This window comes from Conger conger, chromosome 14 (genome assembly GCF_963514075.1).
Source record: "Conger conger chromosome 14, fConCon1.1, whole genome shotgun sequence".
NCBI classification, from domain to species: Eukaryota; Metazoa; Chordata; class Actinopteri; order Anguilliformes; family Congridae; genus Conger; species Conger conger.
In genome coordinates, this window is record NC_083773.1 from 7,613,239 (window position 1) to 7,632,568 (window position 19,330).

The 19,330-nt window shown below is 40.5% G+C and overlaps 1 long non-coding RNA gene across 1 annotated transcript; it reads left to right on the forward strand.

The window, feature by feature from the left end:
* Positions 1–2: 2 nt before the first annotated feature.
* LOC133109641 (uncharacterized) lies at positions 3–15,923 on the forward strand. The gene is made up of 4 exons (XR_009704775.1): positions 3–123; positions 1,473–1,577; positions 6,083–6,206; positions 15,386–15,923. It is a non-coding gene; the product is annotated as an uncharacterized LOC133109641 (long non-coding RNA).
* The last annotated feature ends 3,407 nt before the right edge of the window (positions 15,924–19,330 follow it).

Here is a 19,330-nt window from a genome sequence, read left to right on the forward strand (position 1 = left end):
CCAAATGCAACACCTGTTGTTTCCCAAGACAAACAAGAGACAACACAGAGCTTGTGCAGGGAGTGGAAGGGATAGAGAATGCAACATCTGAACAAGGAAACCCCCAGCAGACCCCACAGACAGGTATGGCTCTGTCATGCAGTAGACATACAGTGCAGTCTGTAAGTATTTGGACAATGGTACAATTTCGATGCACATTGGATTTTAAATCAAGCAATGGATAATGAGGTTAAAATTGGATTGTCATCTTTAATTTAAGGGTGTTCACATCCATATTGGGTGTGTTACATTTCCCTCTGTGAAGGGAAATGTATTAATCGGCAATTAAATTAGCCACATGTGGACAATCAAGTTCTAGAGACAGGATAATTAAAGCAAGTAGGATGCACCTGTCAACAATTTGGAGTGCCACAGTAAAGGTTCTGAATAATTATGTAAATGAGTTTTCAGTTTTTGATTTTTAATACATTTGCAAAAAAAACAAAATGTTTCACTTTGCTTTCACGGGTTACTGTTTGAGTATGGATTGATAGGAGCATGTTCCCTCCCACTCTATCCTGCTGTGTGCCACTATATATCTGTCTACCTGTCTCTGCTTCTCGATCTCTCTCTTCACCCTCTCCCTGTAGACAGTTTTAAGCAGTGTGTGCTCAGCTGGTTTTTTCTGTGGCACCTGGTGTGGGTGTCTGTCATGGCTCTGCAAATCAACCTGTTCATTAGCACCCTGAACCCCATGCTGACCCAGCTGGCTCACGGAGACACAGCCCAAGGAAATCCCCTCTCCTCAGTCTGCTGCTCAGATGTCCGCGGGATAAGTCATCTGGTAAAAGCACTGTGCAGGAATGGGCCCCGTGGTCTGGCATTACATTACATTACATTAATGGCATTTGGCAGACGTACAGTTGATTAGACTAAGCAGGAGACAATCCTCTCCTGGAGCAATCCATCCCCAGGGTTAAGGGGATCTTATTGTGGCTACACCGGGAATCACTGACCTTGCGGGTCCCAGTCATGTACTTTAACCACTACGCTACAGGGCGACATCAAATCAAATGGCAGGCAGCCCTGCAGGCTGATGCACAATTGGCCCTAGTATTGCCTAGGGATGCTCTTTCTGTCAATCATGTCTGCTCAACTTCCAAACTGCGCTGTGATCAGAAGAAGCGATTAGCATCACAAATGAGAGCACAATGGTTGTCTTTGCTTTCCTGAATTTTCCTGATAATGGAGGTTGCAGCACTGGGTGCTAACACATACAATTGGTAATTCCAATTTGGAGAGAAAAGGGAAAAGCATTTTTAAATTGCATTTAGATAAAGTCAAGGAGAAATATTGATCCAGCTTAATTGTGCTTTTCAGTGTGAGACAAAGAGCAGAAGAGAGGCAGGCTGAGGAGCTGTAGTAGTGTGTGAGGCCATGCTATGGTGTGCTGCTGTATGCTAATCCTCTGCTCTCCTCTCCCTCTGTCTCAGTGAGCCACTACACCAACGACTTCGCCTACACACAGTTATGTGGGATACTGTGCGCCATCTGGAACGGCCTGATCATTGACAGATACAACGGCACGCGACAGGCAGGTGGGTACCTGCATTATCTGCCCGCAGGTGTGTTGCAGCAGTACAGCGAACTACGGAAGCATCATGTGATTCCCATCTGCAATGCAGTCATCACCAGTAATTACTGCGGACCAGTCATTGACAATGTATAATTATATTTTGTGTACAAAATAAGGCTAAATCAAAACAATTAAATCTCTTGCAGCTGTATATGTTGGTAAAAATAGGCTAAAATTTATTTTGTCCAGTGATTTACCAATATCGTAATTCCTACTTTTGTTTATATAGGCTACATAAACTACATTGGTGCCACATAAGACTGAAGCAAAAACAAATGGAGTTGGTGTATAAAATGGAGTCGTTGTGGTGTTGCGTCCTACGTGATGTATACACACAAGCTTGTTTTGTGCTTTTATTATTCCATTCTTTTTTTATTCTTTTTAATTTAGAGAGGCAAAATCATTTTAGTAAGGTAAATTAATATCATTATTATTCATATCATATAGAAACATAAAATGGGTGATGTTTCACTCTTTGGAGAGAGCGCATCTTCAGAGACTGAACCAGTTTCTTTGGTGAGGCTCACAAGTTGTTTCTGACTATAGATATTATAAAAATAGTTCTGACTGCCCAGACACCTCCTTTTGAGTTTATGCAACACACTGGAGCCAGAACTCAGAAGATCCACAGACCGTTCCTCTCCAATTCCAGAGCATGTTCTGCTGCTTTCCGTCCTCAGCTTCTTGGACTAGTACAGGACAGTGAAAACATCGCTGTTGCCCTCCTGGGTAATTCCAGACAGCAATGTCTCTCTTATGATTTTATAACTTTGCCACTCTAATGCCAAACCATTTTTTTTTTAACTGGAACATGAATTGAACAGTTTTCCAACAACTGCAGTATCTTCCCTGGCCCTGACATTGCACTGCTTACTCCCGACACTGCATGGCTCTGCATCTCTATTTACTCAATTAAATTAAGGTAAGTGAACAGATTAATCAATAATATTACATGTTATACCAATTTAATCAATAATATGAACTTATATTTATTCAATAATAAGCATGTAGGACGCTGCACCACGTTTTACACCGCCTGCCTTTGTTTTATTCCAGTCCTGCATGGCACATACCTAGTTTATGTTGCCTGTGTAAACAAAAGTAGGTGAAATACATTTAGATGTTAGTTTGGCACATTGAAATTGGTTACTTATCAGAAGCTCTGACGGCAATGGTGACGGCGCTCCAAATAGTATATTTTTCAATGTTATCTTTTTACAGCAGGTTCTGTGGGTCTTAGCTATAGCTCTTCTATTTCTCCATGAGGACGATCAGTTTTTCCTCATCCATTTCTTAACAGAATAAACAACTCCTCAATACATGTTAATATACAGTATTGTGCAGAAGTCTTAGGCACCGTAGACTTTATTATATATATGTTTACTTTTTTGTGTATGTTAGTATAAAAAAACACATTTGAGATTACCAAATATTCATTTTCCAAAAGATTTTACAGAGATATTTTTGTATTTAATTAAAAAAGTTACATATTACTGGAAGCAATTCCCTACTGTAACATGCTTACAGTATCCAAGTTCTCCAACATGCTTGGAAAAATTGCCCTGCTGATTGTCTTATAGAACTGCAGGACAGCGTTGTCTATCTCCGGGAATTGATGCAGTTTTAACGCCATGGGTGGTCACAAAAAATATAGATTTGATTCAGTTTTTAACTGTTCTGCTGAATTACTAAAACGTAATATAAAATGTATCGTCGGTTTATTTATTGTGTTATTTTTGAAAGAATCTTATCTGTACAGAATGTTATACAGGTGCCGAAGACTTTTGCACAGTACTGTACTATCAGATAACTTGCCACAGTTCTTCTGCAGGCTCTTTCACTCCCTTTTAGCTCTCCGGGTAATCCCAGCCTCGATCAAGTTTTTATCAGGATAGTGGTCGATTTCTTAATATGTTACATTAATTTATTTAAAGAAATACATACAAAAATGAATGTTTGGAAATCTCAAATTTGCTCTTTTCAACTGACACACTAATTGCTGTATATTACTGTATATTTTTATGTTTGTGTGGCATGAGGGTAACCAGGAATGGTGTGCTAGTATACTTATGCCACCCTGGGAATTTCACCCAGGGAAATAAACCTCAGAGATCAACCGACCTACGTGCTCTTAAGTCACATGCAGTGCAGGAAACCACCACCAGGTGCCTAGCCTCCTCAGGGGCACACAGTCATTGCTAAAGAAAAAGGGGGGAAATAATGAGCAGAGTACCAAGCACACAAGGGCAAAAATGTAAATGTACCAGTTGGTACCATGTGCCAAAGGGAAACTTAACCATGCACAGAAATAAAAACAATTAATCAATACTAATTAGTTTGCTGTAAGTAAACCATGCGCACAGACAACGCCCAAAAAGGGGCAATATTAAAGAAGCAAAACCAAACCATAAGAACTAGAAATAATAAAACACATACACTTATTTCCCATTGGAACCAAAACAAAAAAATAAAAGATTGAGACAAAACCATTCAAACTAGAGACAAAACAGCAGCCTTCCCACTCATCATTGACTGACAAGCAATAGATATTTGGCCTCGAGCTCCCTGCAAGATAAGGTGACAAGATCACAACCTGAAAGTGTACAGCCTAAGAACATTTCTGATGTGGCTATGTTTACATACCAGCAGTGAGATTGCGTAAATAAAACTATGTGCTGGCTAGTGATGCTAAGGGAGGATGTTGGGCCACGTGAGGTAAAAACAAAAAATTTCACCACAATCATTGCAAAGATAACATACGAACGGACTGGATTACTAAACTAAAATGAAGCCGACCTGAACTATTGGTGTCAAGCAACACGGACAAGAACCGCAGCTTCCCAGGACAAGCTCTCGAGCAGCAGAAGTCAGGTGGCAAACAGGGAGGCACTTGCAAGGCATACGTTCAGGTTGCATGGGACTTTTATAAACAAAATACTAAAATGTGCCAATCTCGTATGCTAATTCGGCTACCGAAGCCGAAGCAGTACAGAGGGAGAAAAAGGGGAGGGCCAGGGTGAGAGAGTTCAAGTGGACGGCAGAGAGAACAACAGGGAAAGAGGCAACCTCTACCCTGCTACAATCGCAAAGACAGTATGCTACAAAGTAGCTGTAGCACACTGTCATATAATGATTTTTTAAAATCAGATCATGTGTAGGCTACACAGCATTCTAAAGCAAAGTTCTTTCATCATTTCTCGACCATCTCTTTAAACTGCCTGGCATTGAATTCCTTGGTCCTTATTAGGTATTTTAGGGGCGTTAATTTATGCTAATCATAAGTGCTGTGCACAAGCTTTTTGTTTACGATTGATTGGTATTTATCCACATACATGCGTGGATACAAAAAAATGTTGTATCTACGCGCGTTTGATAAATCCTGCTGAAATTCGTTAGTTTTGGTTTCAATCACAAATATTTACACATGGATTTACGAAAATATTGATAAATGTGTCAAGTGTTGTGGGAGTTTTTATAAAGTTTGTATGTAACATTTCTTAACATTCTCACAACAATGATACATGAACCGTATTGTAGGTTACTTCAGCATTTTCGGAATGTAATTTCTCTTCCGTGCAACATTCTAAAAACGTTGTAAAGTAAAACATTCTTAAATCACATGTTTCCAGAACACTGCAGTGACATTATCTTGGGTACGTTATGTGAGCAATGTTCTGAAAACATGATGAAGAAAAAGAAACATTCTGACATCACATGTTTCTAGAAAGTTCCAGGAACTTTATTTAGTAACGTTGCAGTGGAGCCTTCTTAGAACCTATAGATAATGTTGCTGAATGTTCTCAGAACCTTCTCTGTTAGCTGGGATTCATAGCAAACTTTGTTTACAAGTTTTATGGAATTTATATTCAACTGAAATTAAGCATTATAATTAATCAGGATTACCTAAATGAAACCACCCATTTTAATGTTGAATAAAGATTTTTATATTATATATATTATATAAATAATTCTAATATTCAATTTTTCCACTCATTTTCAAATCTAAACAAAATATGCATGAATGGAATAATAAGAAGCACTAAACAAGCTTTACAACCAAGTTTTTTTCATTCATGCACCTGATACTAACAGTTCAGAGCACTTGTGAAATCCATTCCGATCCTACTAACAAACTGACACACGAAAACATTGATAAATCCCACATTGTTTGTTTAAATACATTTCTGAATGATTTACAGTCAAATTTGTTCGGCTCTCGTTACATGATGCCCAATGTGTGTTCCCAGCCTTGTGCTGATCTCTGTTGTGAGCGTAACTCATATCCTGAGTTCTCTGTATAAGTTTTTGATTATTATGATTATTATGAGCAGCAGTGCAACCAGGATGTGTCTCACAATTGAACCCCTCTCTCTCCTCATTCCCATTGATTCCCCTCTTGCCTCTTTTCCCCCCTCTCATACCATTCACACATTTTCTTCTAATCTCCCTCTCCTGTGGTCTTTACAGCTTTCCAGTCTGCCATTTTGGGAAGCTGTTTGGTCTGTTATTTGTTCTGTCGACCCTGGTGTTGCTCCTGCAATTCCCCTGCATCATCCTGGTGAATGAGGTGTTGGATGGAGACCCCTTATATGTGAGTACCTCACCACTGTGCTCCACACCCAGAATCCAGTCACAGCATGTATATTTATATCCCAAACCCCAAATCCCAAAATAGCAAAATACAGTACTGTGCAGAAGTCTTTGGCACCCTAGACTTTATTATACATATGTTTATTTTTTTGTGTGTGCTTGTATAAAAGAACACATTTGAGATTTCCAAATATTCATTTTCCAAAATATTTAATTTTACAGAGACATTTTTGTATTTAATTTTAAAAAGTGACATATTACTGGAAGCAATTGACTACTTTTCACATAAAAACGGCTGTCTGAGATCAGAAGCAAGGAGCCAACCAAAGTCTGCAGAAGAACTGTGGCAAGTTCTCCAACATGCTTGGAGCAACCTCCCTGCTGATTGTCTCATAGTACTGAGGACAGTGTTGGCTATCTCAGAGAAGAGATGCAGTTTTAACGCCGAAGGGTGGTCACAAAAAATATTGATTTGATTCAGTTTTTTACTGTTCTGCCAAATTACTAAAATGTAATATAAAATGTATAGTCGGTTTATTTAGGACCTTTCATTGAATTATTTTTGAAAGGATCTTATCTGTACAGAATGTGATACAGGTGACTAAGACTTTTGCACAGTACTGTATATTACATCCTAAGTTGCCATACAGGAGGGCACTATATTGCTGCCTTGGTAACATGATCTATTATCACATATGACAGTCTCCACTGACTCGGGCAAGGTAATTCAGACCTAATGGTGAGATAAACAAAGCCGACACAACCTCCAACTCGACTGACGATGCCACGAGGTGAACAAGCAATAGGTACACCATGGCGACTACCAAACCTTTTATTTTTATTTTTTGTCTTTTATTGTCTTTCGGCACTTGTGCTTAACTTAAGTCAAGCACTTAAGTTAATACTTCCAACATATAATAAATAACAAATCTGCGGACTCTGTGGACCTCCAGCACTGGAGTTTGACTGCTTTAAAGGTACAGTACTCCTAATGGTCAAGAGAGGAATTGCAGCAACAAACAACCTCAAACCACAACACTGTTCCCACAGTCTTTGAATATAACGCGTAATATATTTTTTTTTTACATTTTAGTAATTTGGCAGGTGCTTTTAATCCAAAGCGACTTACAAGTGCATAGGTTCTTCCACAAGCTAAAGCATCAAAAATATAAAGTGTTATTATACAGTTCCATGCTCTTGTGCACTGTTTTGGAAAGCTGACAGTGACAAACGCGACAGAGCCTGCCGTCTATTTGTAGTGTTCTATTAAGAAAATTTTCGCAAAACAGGTGACAGGGCTAATGAGATGATGAAGGGGCCCCAAACTGTTTTAAAGAATGAGGTTTGGTGCCGGAGTGTAATTTGTTCCATGGATATGTGTTCTTTGAGGAGGTTTAACCATTGTGTGATGTTTAATGCCAGTTTGCCAGTTTAGCAGGATAGTTTTCTTGGTGGCAGTTAAGGCGCTGAGTATTGGTTTTCAGTTTTGGATTGGTGGTTTTATTACCGAGAGATCTCCGAGCAGGCAGAGGGATAGAGATACTGGAATGCTGCAGCTCAAAATGAGATGAATTCTTTTGATAACTTCTTGCCAAAAGCGTTGAGTTGGTGGGCAGAGCCAGGTGGAGTGGAGGTAATTGTCTGGTGTGTTTAGTGTGCAGTGAGAGCATGCATCACAGTCTGTGTGTCCCACCCTATACATCTTGTGCTGAGTGATATGTGCTCTGTGGATTACTTTGCACTGTATAAGTTGCAAGTTAGTATTGTTAGTCATTGTGAAGGCGTTCCTGCAGATTTGGCGCCCAACAACAGGGCCTTCGATCTCGTAGGGTGTTGCCCATAAGGGGGCACATGACTCAAAATTGCAGTTATATTTGGACCCAATTGAGCAGGACCCAATCTGCTGTTTGGGAGATTATCACCTGACGTGCCGTATCCTGCTGAGCCAACAGTAATCTCTGTTCATACCATCCTCCCCTTTGAATATGCCCATCTAATATTCTACTAATTGCCCATGACACACCTGCTCCAGCACTCTGGCCAAGGTTGCATGGATCCGCTAAGTGCAGCGGCCAAGGAAAAGGCCTCTGCACTTCATGGAACAGTGATTCAACCGCTCCGAAATATACTTCTATATGTGGGTCTGGCATATCACTAACAGCCATTTTCCCACCTAGTTGTAAATTTATATTTATACTATCACTTTATTAGAATTTTCTGTCCTATACAGTCTTCTAATATTGTAACTTAATCTAAATTACCTCGATTCCTTTCGAGTTCGAGTATTACGGTTTCACTACTTAGGTGTCCAGCACCTTTCTCGTCAGTGCCAGTAATTGACTCGAGCCTCACGAGTAGGAATCTACTCGGGCAGTGCCTCGATAGGCCGTGAGCAGTTCTCAACTACTCGTGCCCCACGTTGGGCGCCAAAATTGTCGTGAGCCACGGACCCCTTGCCGAGCTCAGACCTCACGTTCCCACGAGCAGTACCTCACCATGAGGTGTCTCGGGGACAAACTCAAGTACTCCGAACGTTCTGGAGCCCTGGTAAGTTCTACTGAACTTCCAGCCCAGTCTCGAAGTGAAGGGTGTGATGCAAATCTGGTATTCGATGTCCTGTATTCAATGTATTCCTCTAAAGAATCTTTATCACATATGATTATAGTAAGATATACTTTATTATAATCAATCAAAAGAATATAATTATACAGATTACAGTGTAAATATCATCTTTCAGTTTGCTGATCACATGCAAGTTACATATACCCCTTTAGCTCTTTCTAATTTACCTTTCCACCATGATGTTTAAAAATCAAGGTACACCCATCACATACCCATCCTCTTTGGCCTTAGCCTTATCCTATAGCTCCCCCTTCTGGACGTTTAAAAGAAACTATTCCTAGAATATTATATTTATCTAACTATAAAAACTTCTCTACATTTTTCTACCTTATATAGTACCTTAATGTTAATAGTACATAATATTAAAAGGAAACGTATAATGTATTACTTCTATGTATTACTTTTCCTACTTCTACAAGTAATATAGATTATAATTACCACTCAAGCTTGATTATAGTTGTTCTGCGTGGCTCTTTCTTCAACAGCTCGTAGATATCTTGTGAAGCAAAATTCTAAGATGCTATCCTAAGGTCTAAAAGCTTATTCCTTATATATCCTTTTTGCGTATAAGAGTGTACCTTTTTGATAAGAAATGTCCCCAATATATCAAGCGGCAAGACATTTATCTCTTATGCAACTTTTTAATGACCATATTCATCACTTCTGTTTGTCCCACTGTCATTTTCTCATACCTCAAAAGAAATTTCCCCAATACTTTATCTCATGTGCCCCTCCGGTTGGGAATTGCCACCATCTCAATATACGAGTGGAAAAACACTAGATTTTTTGTGTATTTTTTTTTAAGGAACCTATCCATCACTGGTGTCTGTTTCAATTTCATAGTCTCTCCTTGACTTCCTCCACACCTTGACCTCATGCAAGCCAGAAGTTAGTGCCTGCCACCATCTCAATACACTCTTCAGGTGCCCCTTTTTGTGGCGCCTTAAGGGATCTACAAAGGACATCCAGCTAATAGCTGAGTGTAATTCATCATTTAACTCCTCCACTGTTAGTCCTTTGAATCTATCCGATAAATTATTTGTGCTATAATCAGGAAGGCCCTTGAAGCCTCTTAATCTTCTTTCGGTATTGACATCCCTTCCATTTTCCTTATCTCTCCTACATTTTTCCATCTCCTCATACTCTTTGATCTCCCAATTATCTTCATTGTCTTTCTCATCCTGTTGCTTTAACCAGGCCATCCTGTTGCTCTTCCCCTGTAGGAGCAAGCCCGCACGTGTCAACTAAGTATGTTATCACATCTACCGTCTCCTTGAATGCCAAACTCCAATCACCAATTTCCCGTTCAGCCTGTTCAGCATCTTCCATGGTCATGCTAGAACACATTCTACTCATGGCCTCAGTCAGGCCTTTAGCCTTGCTCTCTAAAACCCTGAATCTAAGTCCTCTGACTTCAGACTCCTCAGTGTCCATATACGGTTGTACATTTATCTTGTACCATATACTTCTCCTCTTACGGGAGCTTTTACTCCTACCCCATTGGCGTGTGCGAGGGGTTAACAATACATTCCTGCCTAACCCATCTTCTGTCAATCTCTCATCAGGCGGGCCTAGGGCCGGGTCCTCGACAAAGTGGTGGAGGTGTATGATACCACTTTGCTTCCGTGTGTTGAAGGGTTTCCAGGGTTTCATTGTAGATTTGAAGATTTTGTTGATTTTCCACCAGGCTGTCAGGGTTGTTGAAATTACTGTGTTATTAAAGCAATTATGGTGTTTTATTATGTTGTTCTATTGTAGTTGATTTGCCAAATAATAATTCTGAAAATTAATTCTAATCCTCCTTGAGTTTTGAGCTTCTGCAATGTGACCAATTTGATCACATTTAGTGAATTTAGTGAATTAAACCATTTTGTGGTGGGCTGGGTCGGAGTCATCGTGAAGAGGTCATTCATTTAGGGTATTATGATAATTTTTACAGTAGCTATTCTGCCAATTAATGAGAGGGGTACGTTTATCCAGCGGTCATCTTCTATTGTTTTTAATAATGGAGTGAAGTTTAGGTGAAACAACTGTGACAGTCTGGCGGAAATATTTATGCCCAGACACTTAATGTTACCAGTTTGAATGGGGAGTAGTGGGTTTTGAGCTGCAGCATTCCAGTCATCACCATATATGGGTAGAATTGTTGATTTTGTCCAATTTATAGCATAGGAAATGTTGGAGAATGAATTAATGATGGTTTCTTGTGGAGAGTTTGATGGTTCTTGTAGATACAGCAACACATGGCCCATGTATAGGCTAATCTTGTGGTGAGTGTTGAGGGTTTGGATTCCCTTGATGTTGATGTTTTGACGTATTGCAGTGACAAGGGGTTTAATGAACAGAGCAAAAAGGGAAGGAGAGAGTGGGCAGCCTTGCCTGGTACCGCTGTGCAGTGTGAAACTCTGTGATGTTAATCCGTTAGTAACAACTGTGGCCATTGGTGTACTATACAGAATTCTTAAGCAGTGAATGAACAATTCTCTGAAACCAAATTTGTGCAGCGTTCCATGAAAGAACTTCCATTTTACTCTATCAAAAGCTTTTTCTGCGTCTAATGGTACAATTAGTGTTTTCAATTTGTTTTGTTTTGATACGTGAATTAAATTAACTAATCCGCGCATGCTATTTGATGAGTGTCGGCCTTTGATGAATCCAGTTTGATCTGGATGGATGAGTTAACGGTTTCCATTCTGGTGGCTAGTGCTTTACTGATAATGTTTAGGTCTGTGTTACATTACATTACATTACATTATTGGCATTTGGCAGATACTCTTATCCAGAGCGACGTACAACAAAGTGCAGACCCATAACCCGGGATAAGTTCGCTGAAAGACCCTAGAGGGAAGTACAATTTCAACTGCTACCTGTACAACAAAGATAAGGACGAGGGCCAATTTATTATTATTATTTTTTTGAACAAAGAAACAAACAACAGAGCAAAAGTGACCAAAGTTAACTATCCAAACACTGCTTACCTAGCCAACTACAAATACCGATACACAAAGCAAGTCACAGAGACAACAATTAAGGTTCACAGGGAGGGAGGTAGGGAGGGATGGGGAGAGGTGCTGCTTGAAGAGGTGTGTCTTCAGCTTGCACTTGAAGGTGGGGAGAGATTCTTCAGTTCTGACCTCAACGGGGAGTTCATTCCACCACCGTGGAGCCAGATGTTGTGAGTGATAGGGTTTCAGTAGTACTGAGATGAGGGCTGTGTTCATGTGCGGAGGAATTGTTCAGTAATGTTTAATATTAAGGACCATTCTAAAAAGGTAAGATTGTATCCCAAAAATGTGCACAGGACTCAGCAGGAAAGCCATCAGGTAATGGAGCTTTATTGTTTGGCATCTTATTGAGTGCTGTATGGAGTTCCTTGGGTGTTAATGGTGTGTTGAGTTAGTCTGCTTATTCTTTATTAAGTTGGGGTAATTCTAAGTTATTAAGGAAGGTGTTAATATCTGTTGGGTCAGGATCTTTGTCAGGGGTGTATCATTTGCTGTAAAATTCATGAAATGTGTCTTTCTTTTTTTAGGTGTTTGCGTGGTCTTCCCTACTGAGTGATTCATGAATATATATATCATACAGTGGTGTGAAAAAGTGTTGGCCCCCTTCCTGATTTCTTTTTTTTATTTAATGTTTGTCACACTTAAATGTTTCAGATCATCAAACAAATTTAAATATTAGTCAAAAACAACACAAGTAAACACAAAATGCAGTTTTTAAATGAAGGTTTTTATTATTAAGGGAGAAAAAAATCCAAACCTACATGGCCCTGTGTGAAAAAGTGATTGCCCCCTAAACCTAATAACTGGTTGGGCCACCCTTAGCAGCAACAACTGCAATCAAGCATTTGTGATAACTTGCAATGAGTCTCTTTCAGCGCTGTGGAGGAATTTCGGCCCACTCATCTTTGCAGAATTGTTGTAATTCAGCCACATTGGAGGGTTTTCGAGCATGAACCGCCTTTTTAAGGTCATGCCACAGCATCACAATAGGATTCAGGTCAGGACTTTGACTAGACCACTCCTAAGTCTTCATTTTGTTTTTCTTCAGCCATTCAGTGGTGGACTTGCTGGTGTGTTTTGGATCATTGTCCTGCTGCAGAACCCAAGTTCGTTTCAGCTTGAGGTCACGAACAGATGGCCGGATATTCACCTTCAGGATTTTTTGGTAGACAGCAGAATTCATGGTTCCATTTATCACAGCAAGTCTTCCAGGTCCTGAAGCAGCAAAACAGCCCCAGACCATCACACTACCACCACCATATTTTACTGTTGGTATGATGTTCTTTTTCTGAAATGCGGTGTTACCTTTACGCCAGATGTAATGGGACACACACCTTCCAAAAAGTTAAACTTTTGTCTCGTCAATTTTGATTTGAGACGAGCCTTAATGTTCTTTTTGCTCAGCAGTGGTTTTCGTCTTGGAACTCTGCCATGCAGGCCATTTTTGCCCAGTCATGAACACTGACCTTAACTGAGGCAAGTGAGGCCTGCAGTTCTTTGGATGTTGTTGTGGGGTCTTTTGTGACCTCTTGGATGAGTCGTCGCTGCGCTCTTGGGGTCATTTGGGTCGGCTGGCCACTCCTGGGAAGGTTCACCACTGTTCCATGTTTTCGCCATTTGTGGATAATGGCTCTCACTGTGGTTCGCTGGAGTCCCAAAGCTTCAGAAATGGCTTTATAACCTTTTCCAGACTGACAGAAAGTAATTGAGATCTTTCTCATTTGTTCCTGAATTTCTTGAGATCTCGGCATGATGTCTAGCTTTTGAGGATCATTTGGTCTACTTCACTTTGTCAGGCAGGTCCTATTTAAGTGATTTCTTGATTGAGAACAGGTGTGGCAGTAATCAGGCTGGGTGTGGCAAGAGAAATTGAACTCAGGTTTGATAAACCACAGTTAAGTTATGTTTTAACAGGGGGGGCAATCACTTTTTCACACAGGGCCATGTAGGTTTGGATTTTTTTTCTCCCTTAATAATAAAAACCTTCATTTAAAAAATGCATTTTGTGTTTACTTGTGTTGCCTTTGACTAATATTAAAATTTGTTTGATGATCTGAAACATTTAAGTGTGACAAACATGCAAAAAAATAAGAAATCAGGAAGGGGGCAAACACTTTTTCACACCACTGTATATTGAATGTTTCATGGGGCGGTGAAAAGTGTGAATATTCTCTGACTGATGGATTTTTCAGTCGCCAACTGTCACCAAGATCACTTCTGTATTGTTTTAATGTTTCTGTGGAGTGCCAGTTTCTAGGCTTAATGGTGGTAGAACCGAACACCTAGTTAGGGAATGGGACAATAGTGACTAAAAAAACATATGCCAGTGAGAACTTAACTTCTAGCAAGTTCTTTCTTACAAAGCAGTTTTTTGCTGAATGTTCTTGTTTTAAAATTACTCAAATTCCAGATCATTGTCTCACAGCTGAACATTCTGTAGACTGTCATACACCTCCAGGTGACACAATGAGTCAGCGCCCAAACAGGGGTGCCAGCACATATTACAAACTGATTACACCCACCTACACCAACTGGAGGGCAATAGGTACACCCCGCCTACTACTGAAGTTAGAGATAACCGCCACAGAGCACGCAAAAAAGCAGACGGCGAGAGCAACCAGACTGGGGCGAGAAAGAAACCTAAACCCTGAATGCCAGGGAGCTCCCCAGAACCATCTGTATAAATGCACAGATGTAATGATCTGAAATGATGAACAGGCGTGTAAGTGGGGAACAGGTGACAAGACTCAGGTGAAACAAATAACAAGATGACATGACTACGGATAGAGAACAGGGTCTAAATACACAGGAACAGAGAAATACAGAACCTGACAATCTGCAGCCTTGGACTCCCAGTGGGAGGACACTTGTTATTCGTTGAAACGCTACCATGATTTTGTCATGCCAGTAAGGCTATTTGAATTGAATTGAATTCAATTGAATTGTATTGAATTTAATGTGAAGTGTGAAAATGCAGCTGCCATTGCTGCCGTTTTGTGTAAACAGCAGGGATTTGAAAGAGACCAAAAGGTTCTGAAATACATTAGACCAATATAATTAAAACAAAGTATTTTTAAATACAGTGGCTCGGATGGTGCAGTGGGTAGCATTGCCGCCTCACAGCAAGGAGGTCCTGGGTTCGAATCCCCTTCGGCCGGGGCCTCTCTGTGCGGAGTTTGCATGTTCTCCCCGTGTTTGCATGGGTTTCCTCCGGGTACTCCGGTTTCCTCCCACAGTCCAAAGACATGCAGGTTAGGCTGATTGGAGAGTCTAAATTGCCCATAGGTATGAGTGTGTGAGTGAATGGTGTGTGTGCCCTGCAGTGGACTGGCGACCTGTCCAGGGGGTATTACTGCCTTTCGCCCAATGTATGCTGGGATAGGCTCCAGCCCCCCTGCGACCCTGTTCAGGATAAGCGGGTTAAGATAATGGATGGATGGATGGATGGAAAATGAATGAATGAATGAATTTTAAATACATATTTGGCCCAGATCTGTTCTGACAAATAATATATGCACAGCTGTTCCAGTCTCTTCTCTTACTCCCTCCGCAGATAAACATAGCCCTGTGCATCCTGTGCCTGGCCACATTCATTCACCCGGCCTATGTCTATATCCGCTGGTGCAGATTGGCCAATCAGAGAAGACGCTCCGCCCAGCCACCTCCCAACGATGAGAACGCCTTCTCTGGAGACAATGAAGACCAACCCCAGGATGTCCCAGGCTCCCCTACAAAGGACACTTAGGCACCCCTAAAAGTGACACTCAGAAGGTCTGCTGTTTTCTCAGGGTGCTCCTCTTTCCCCAATCCACTGGTTCATGGCGATAAATGGTGGCCATGCTTGTTAAAGAAAGGATTTTTGGGGGGTTCAGGCTTGGCTATTCCTATCAGGTTTATGTGACAGTGTCTCTGAAAAAACCTTCCAAGTAAAATTGACACCATTTAGATGTCAGGTTTGCTTCTGTTCAATTAGATATTAACTCTAAAAGGCTTTTTGACCTGGGTGCCCAAATCTTTGCACACTACTGTATGTTATCTGCAAGTAAAGGAAAGCGCTTATTTATTTATATTGCCATGCACTGTGGGGTATTTTGACCGGCTTTCATTTAAAAATATTATAATGCTCTTAATTACACTTTAATTTTGCACTTGAATGCATTCAGCTGAGTTTAATATTAAACACTGTTGCACCTTATTTCCTTTTAGGTTTCTCCTTTAATTTCATCGCAGAATAAAAGGCAAACGTAAACGTAAAGGCAAATTCGTACATTTCAAAGATAATACATATTATTTTGTTTGTGTTATGCCATGGGTATGGTGTATAGTGAAATCAGTATAATTATTTACCATATCTTTGGAGTCGATTTTCTCGAAACCTGATTTTGGATGATATTACAGGACCAATAATTTTTGTTATAAATCTCATTATTAGATCCTGAAATTTCATAATTTTTATTCATGAAAAATCTGTGTTGATAAATGCAAACATGTCTTATTTACAATCTGAAAGAAAGTATGCAAATGAGCTAATTTACATATTTTGTTGGAATGTATCTTTTCAAGTCCATACCTCATGATAATTAAAGTATGGAAGATATAATGCAAAGATGCATTTTCGGTGCAACATAGGCTAATCAGTGTGTACCAACTGCATTGCAATTGTGACAAGATCAAGCCAAAATGTGACCAGCAGACATGGTATCAGAGATATCATGTTATGTTGAACCGTTGGTACATTCTTCAATTATCGTTCTAGATCTGTAACTGTTCCTAGTCACACGTGCAGAGAATGCTAATATTGCAAACACTCTTCATTCATTTCAGTGGTAGTGTACATTCTTTGAAAGAAGTAGTGTCTTCTTTTCTGATAATATTGCTGGGAAACATGCCTGTGTATGTCATTGTCCAAAGTCAAGGGTCTATTTTGTGTGACAATGCAGAATAATGAAGCTAACTGTAGATAGTTTTGTCAGTGTCAGTAGTTAAGAAAATAGCATAGATTAGTGAACAACACCAAAGACAATTAAAATGCCATAAAACACAAAAGAGGATCTCTAGAGATACAGACCAACAGAAAGGTCACCAAGTTATCAAAGTTGGATTGATTTTTGGAATTTTTGGAAGTTGGACGTTTTTTGAAAAGAGCGAAATTCAAGGTGGTAACAGGTGGACCTGCTATAGCTAGATGGCTAGCAAACTCCTATAGTCCAGTGGTCCAGTCGGGAAATCTGTCTGATGTGGTGACCAGCTCTCCAGTAACAGACTTAGGAACCCCAAGACGAGAGATGACCACAGCCGGTCCAATCAGCTACAATGTACACAGGGAGAGCTTCTCCAAGAGAACTCTGAAACTAGAGAACTAAAGCCACTTCATGATACTTCTGTCTTTATTGACAATCAGTGGTCACCCCCATTAGAATGCACCCAGCTGTTACCATCCTCCACACTGGCAAGCATCTCTAAGCCTAGCATCCCGCTGATTACTCCCAGAGTGCCCAGCCCTGCCCAGGTGCCAGTGGCTTCATGCCAAAGACCTTGAGGTCCCAGCACCTGCTGTACATTCCATTCCTGATTATAAGCGAAAGACAGAGAGATCCTGACCTCAACGACCAGTGACTGAAGATGTAGTAAAAGGGACCTGGGGCAGCCTGTAGCGTAGTGGTTAAGGTGGCCATGCTTGTAATGTAATGGACCGAAAAGGACCTGAGCGCTCTGACCACATGGACAAAGACTCTAAGGTAAAACTAAGGCTACAAAAGAGAGAGTATATAGTGCAGGGAGTATAGCGACTGCCATAGTAATCCTGAGGCAAGCAGCCAGCATCCCGAACATTATTCTTCTGCTTGTTTTCCAAGTGGCTATCTTTGCAAAACCTACTGGCTAGTGAACATTCTTTATGACAGTCCCAAGTGTCTTCGGTAAAAGGGAGAGAATGGCCCATTGGTCATTACATTACATTACATTAATGACATTTGGCAGACTCTCTTATCCAGAGCGACGTACAACACGTACAACATACAGTGCATACCCATAACCAGGGATAAGTGTGCTGAAAGACCCTATTCAACTGCTACCTGTACAACAAAGATAAGGACCAGGGCCTATTTGAAATTTCTTTTTTTTTTCTTCTTTTTTTTTAACAAACAAATAAACAAACAAAGCAAAAGTGACCAAACCTAACTATCCAAACACTGCTTACCTAGCCAACTAAAAATACCGATACACAAAGTAAATCACAAAGACAACAATTAAGGTTCACAGGGAGGTAGGGAGGGACGGGGAGAGGTGCTGCTTGAAGAGGTGCGTCTTCAGTTTGCGCTTGAAGGTAGGGAGAGATTCTACAGTTCTGACCTCAACAGGGAGTTCGTTCCACCACCGTGGAGCCAGAACAGATAGTAGTTGTGAGCGTGAAGTGGAGGTTCGGAGAGGGGGAGGTGCCAAGCGGCATGTGGAGGCTGAACGAAGGGGTGTAGGGTCTGAAGATTTTTTGTCGGTAAGCTGGGGAAGACCGCTTAACTGCTTGGAAGGCTAGCACCAATGTTTTGAATTTGATGCGAGCCATGACAGGCAGCCAGTGGAGGGAAGTAAGCAGGGGGGTGACGTGTGTCCTTCCCTGTCCAGTGCCAGGATAATAACAAGAACATTATCGTAATGCCAGCATGATCCAGCCCATCCAGTACATGCTTTGGAATGTGGTCCATACATTTCTGATAAGATAAAAACCTGTTTGATGTGAAAGTTCAAATTAAAATATTCAGTATAGGGAGGAGGAAAGGGAGGAGGAGGGATGAGTAGAGGGCTTATAAGATGGAGAGAATGAAAGGAAGGAACGGAAGCAATAAAAGAAGACCTAGGCACAGGTGCAGAGAGCACACAGGTATGTCTAGTAGTTATTATTGTGAATTGCCACCAGGTTGTGGACAGATCATTTAGTGAATAAGTTCATCATGAATTAGTTTGCGGTCATAACGTTATATATACACTCACCGAGCAGCATCAGTTAATAGTGACATCAATTGTCAGTTGGGGAAAAAATGTGATCTAAGTTACTTAGACCGTGGATCGATTTTCACTCACACTGGTCTCTAGAATTTGCAAAGAAGAAAAAAAATGCAGTGAGCAGCAGTTCTGCAGACAGAAACGCCTTGCTAATGAGAGATTAGAGGAGAAGGGCCAGACTGGACAAAGCTGACAGGAAGGTGACAGTAATGCAAATAACCACACCATTACAAAAGTGGTATGCAGGAGAGCATCTCTGAACACACAACGCATCATAACTCTAAGTGGATAGGCGACAGCAGTAGAATTCTGAAAAATAAGTTTAATAAATACCTAATAAAGTGCTTGGTGAGTGTTTAATCTTGTATTTTAAGTTGTGATAGTGAATTTGTCTAGAGTTAAAAAATGTACACTTTATCAACACAAATTCTAATTTTGTATGGTGAATTCTTTTCATTGTCATTACAAGGCAATACCCATTACTGAGAACTGTATTCAC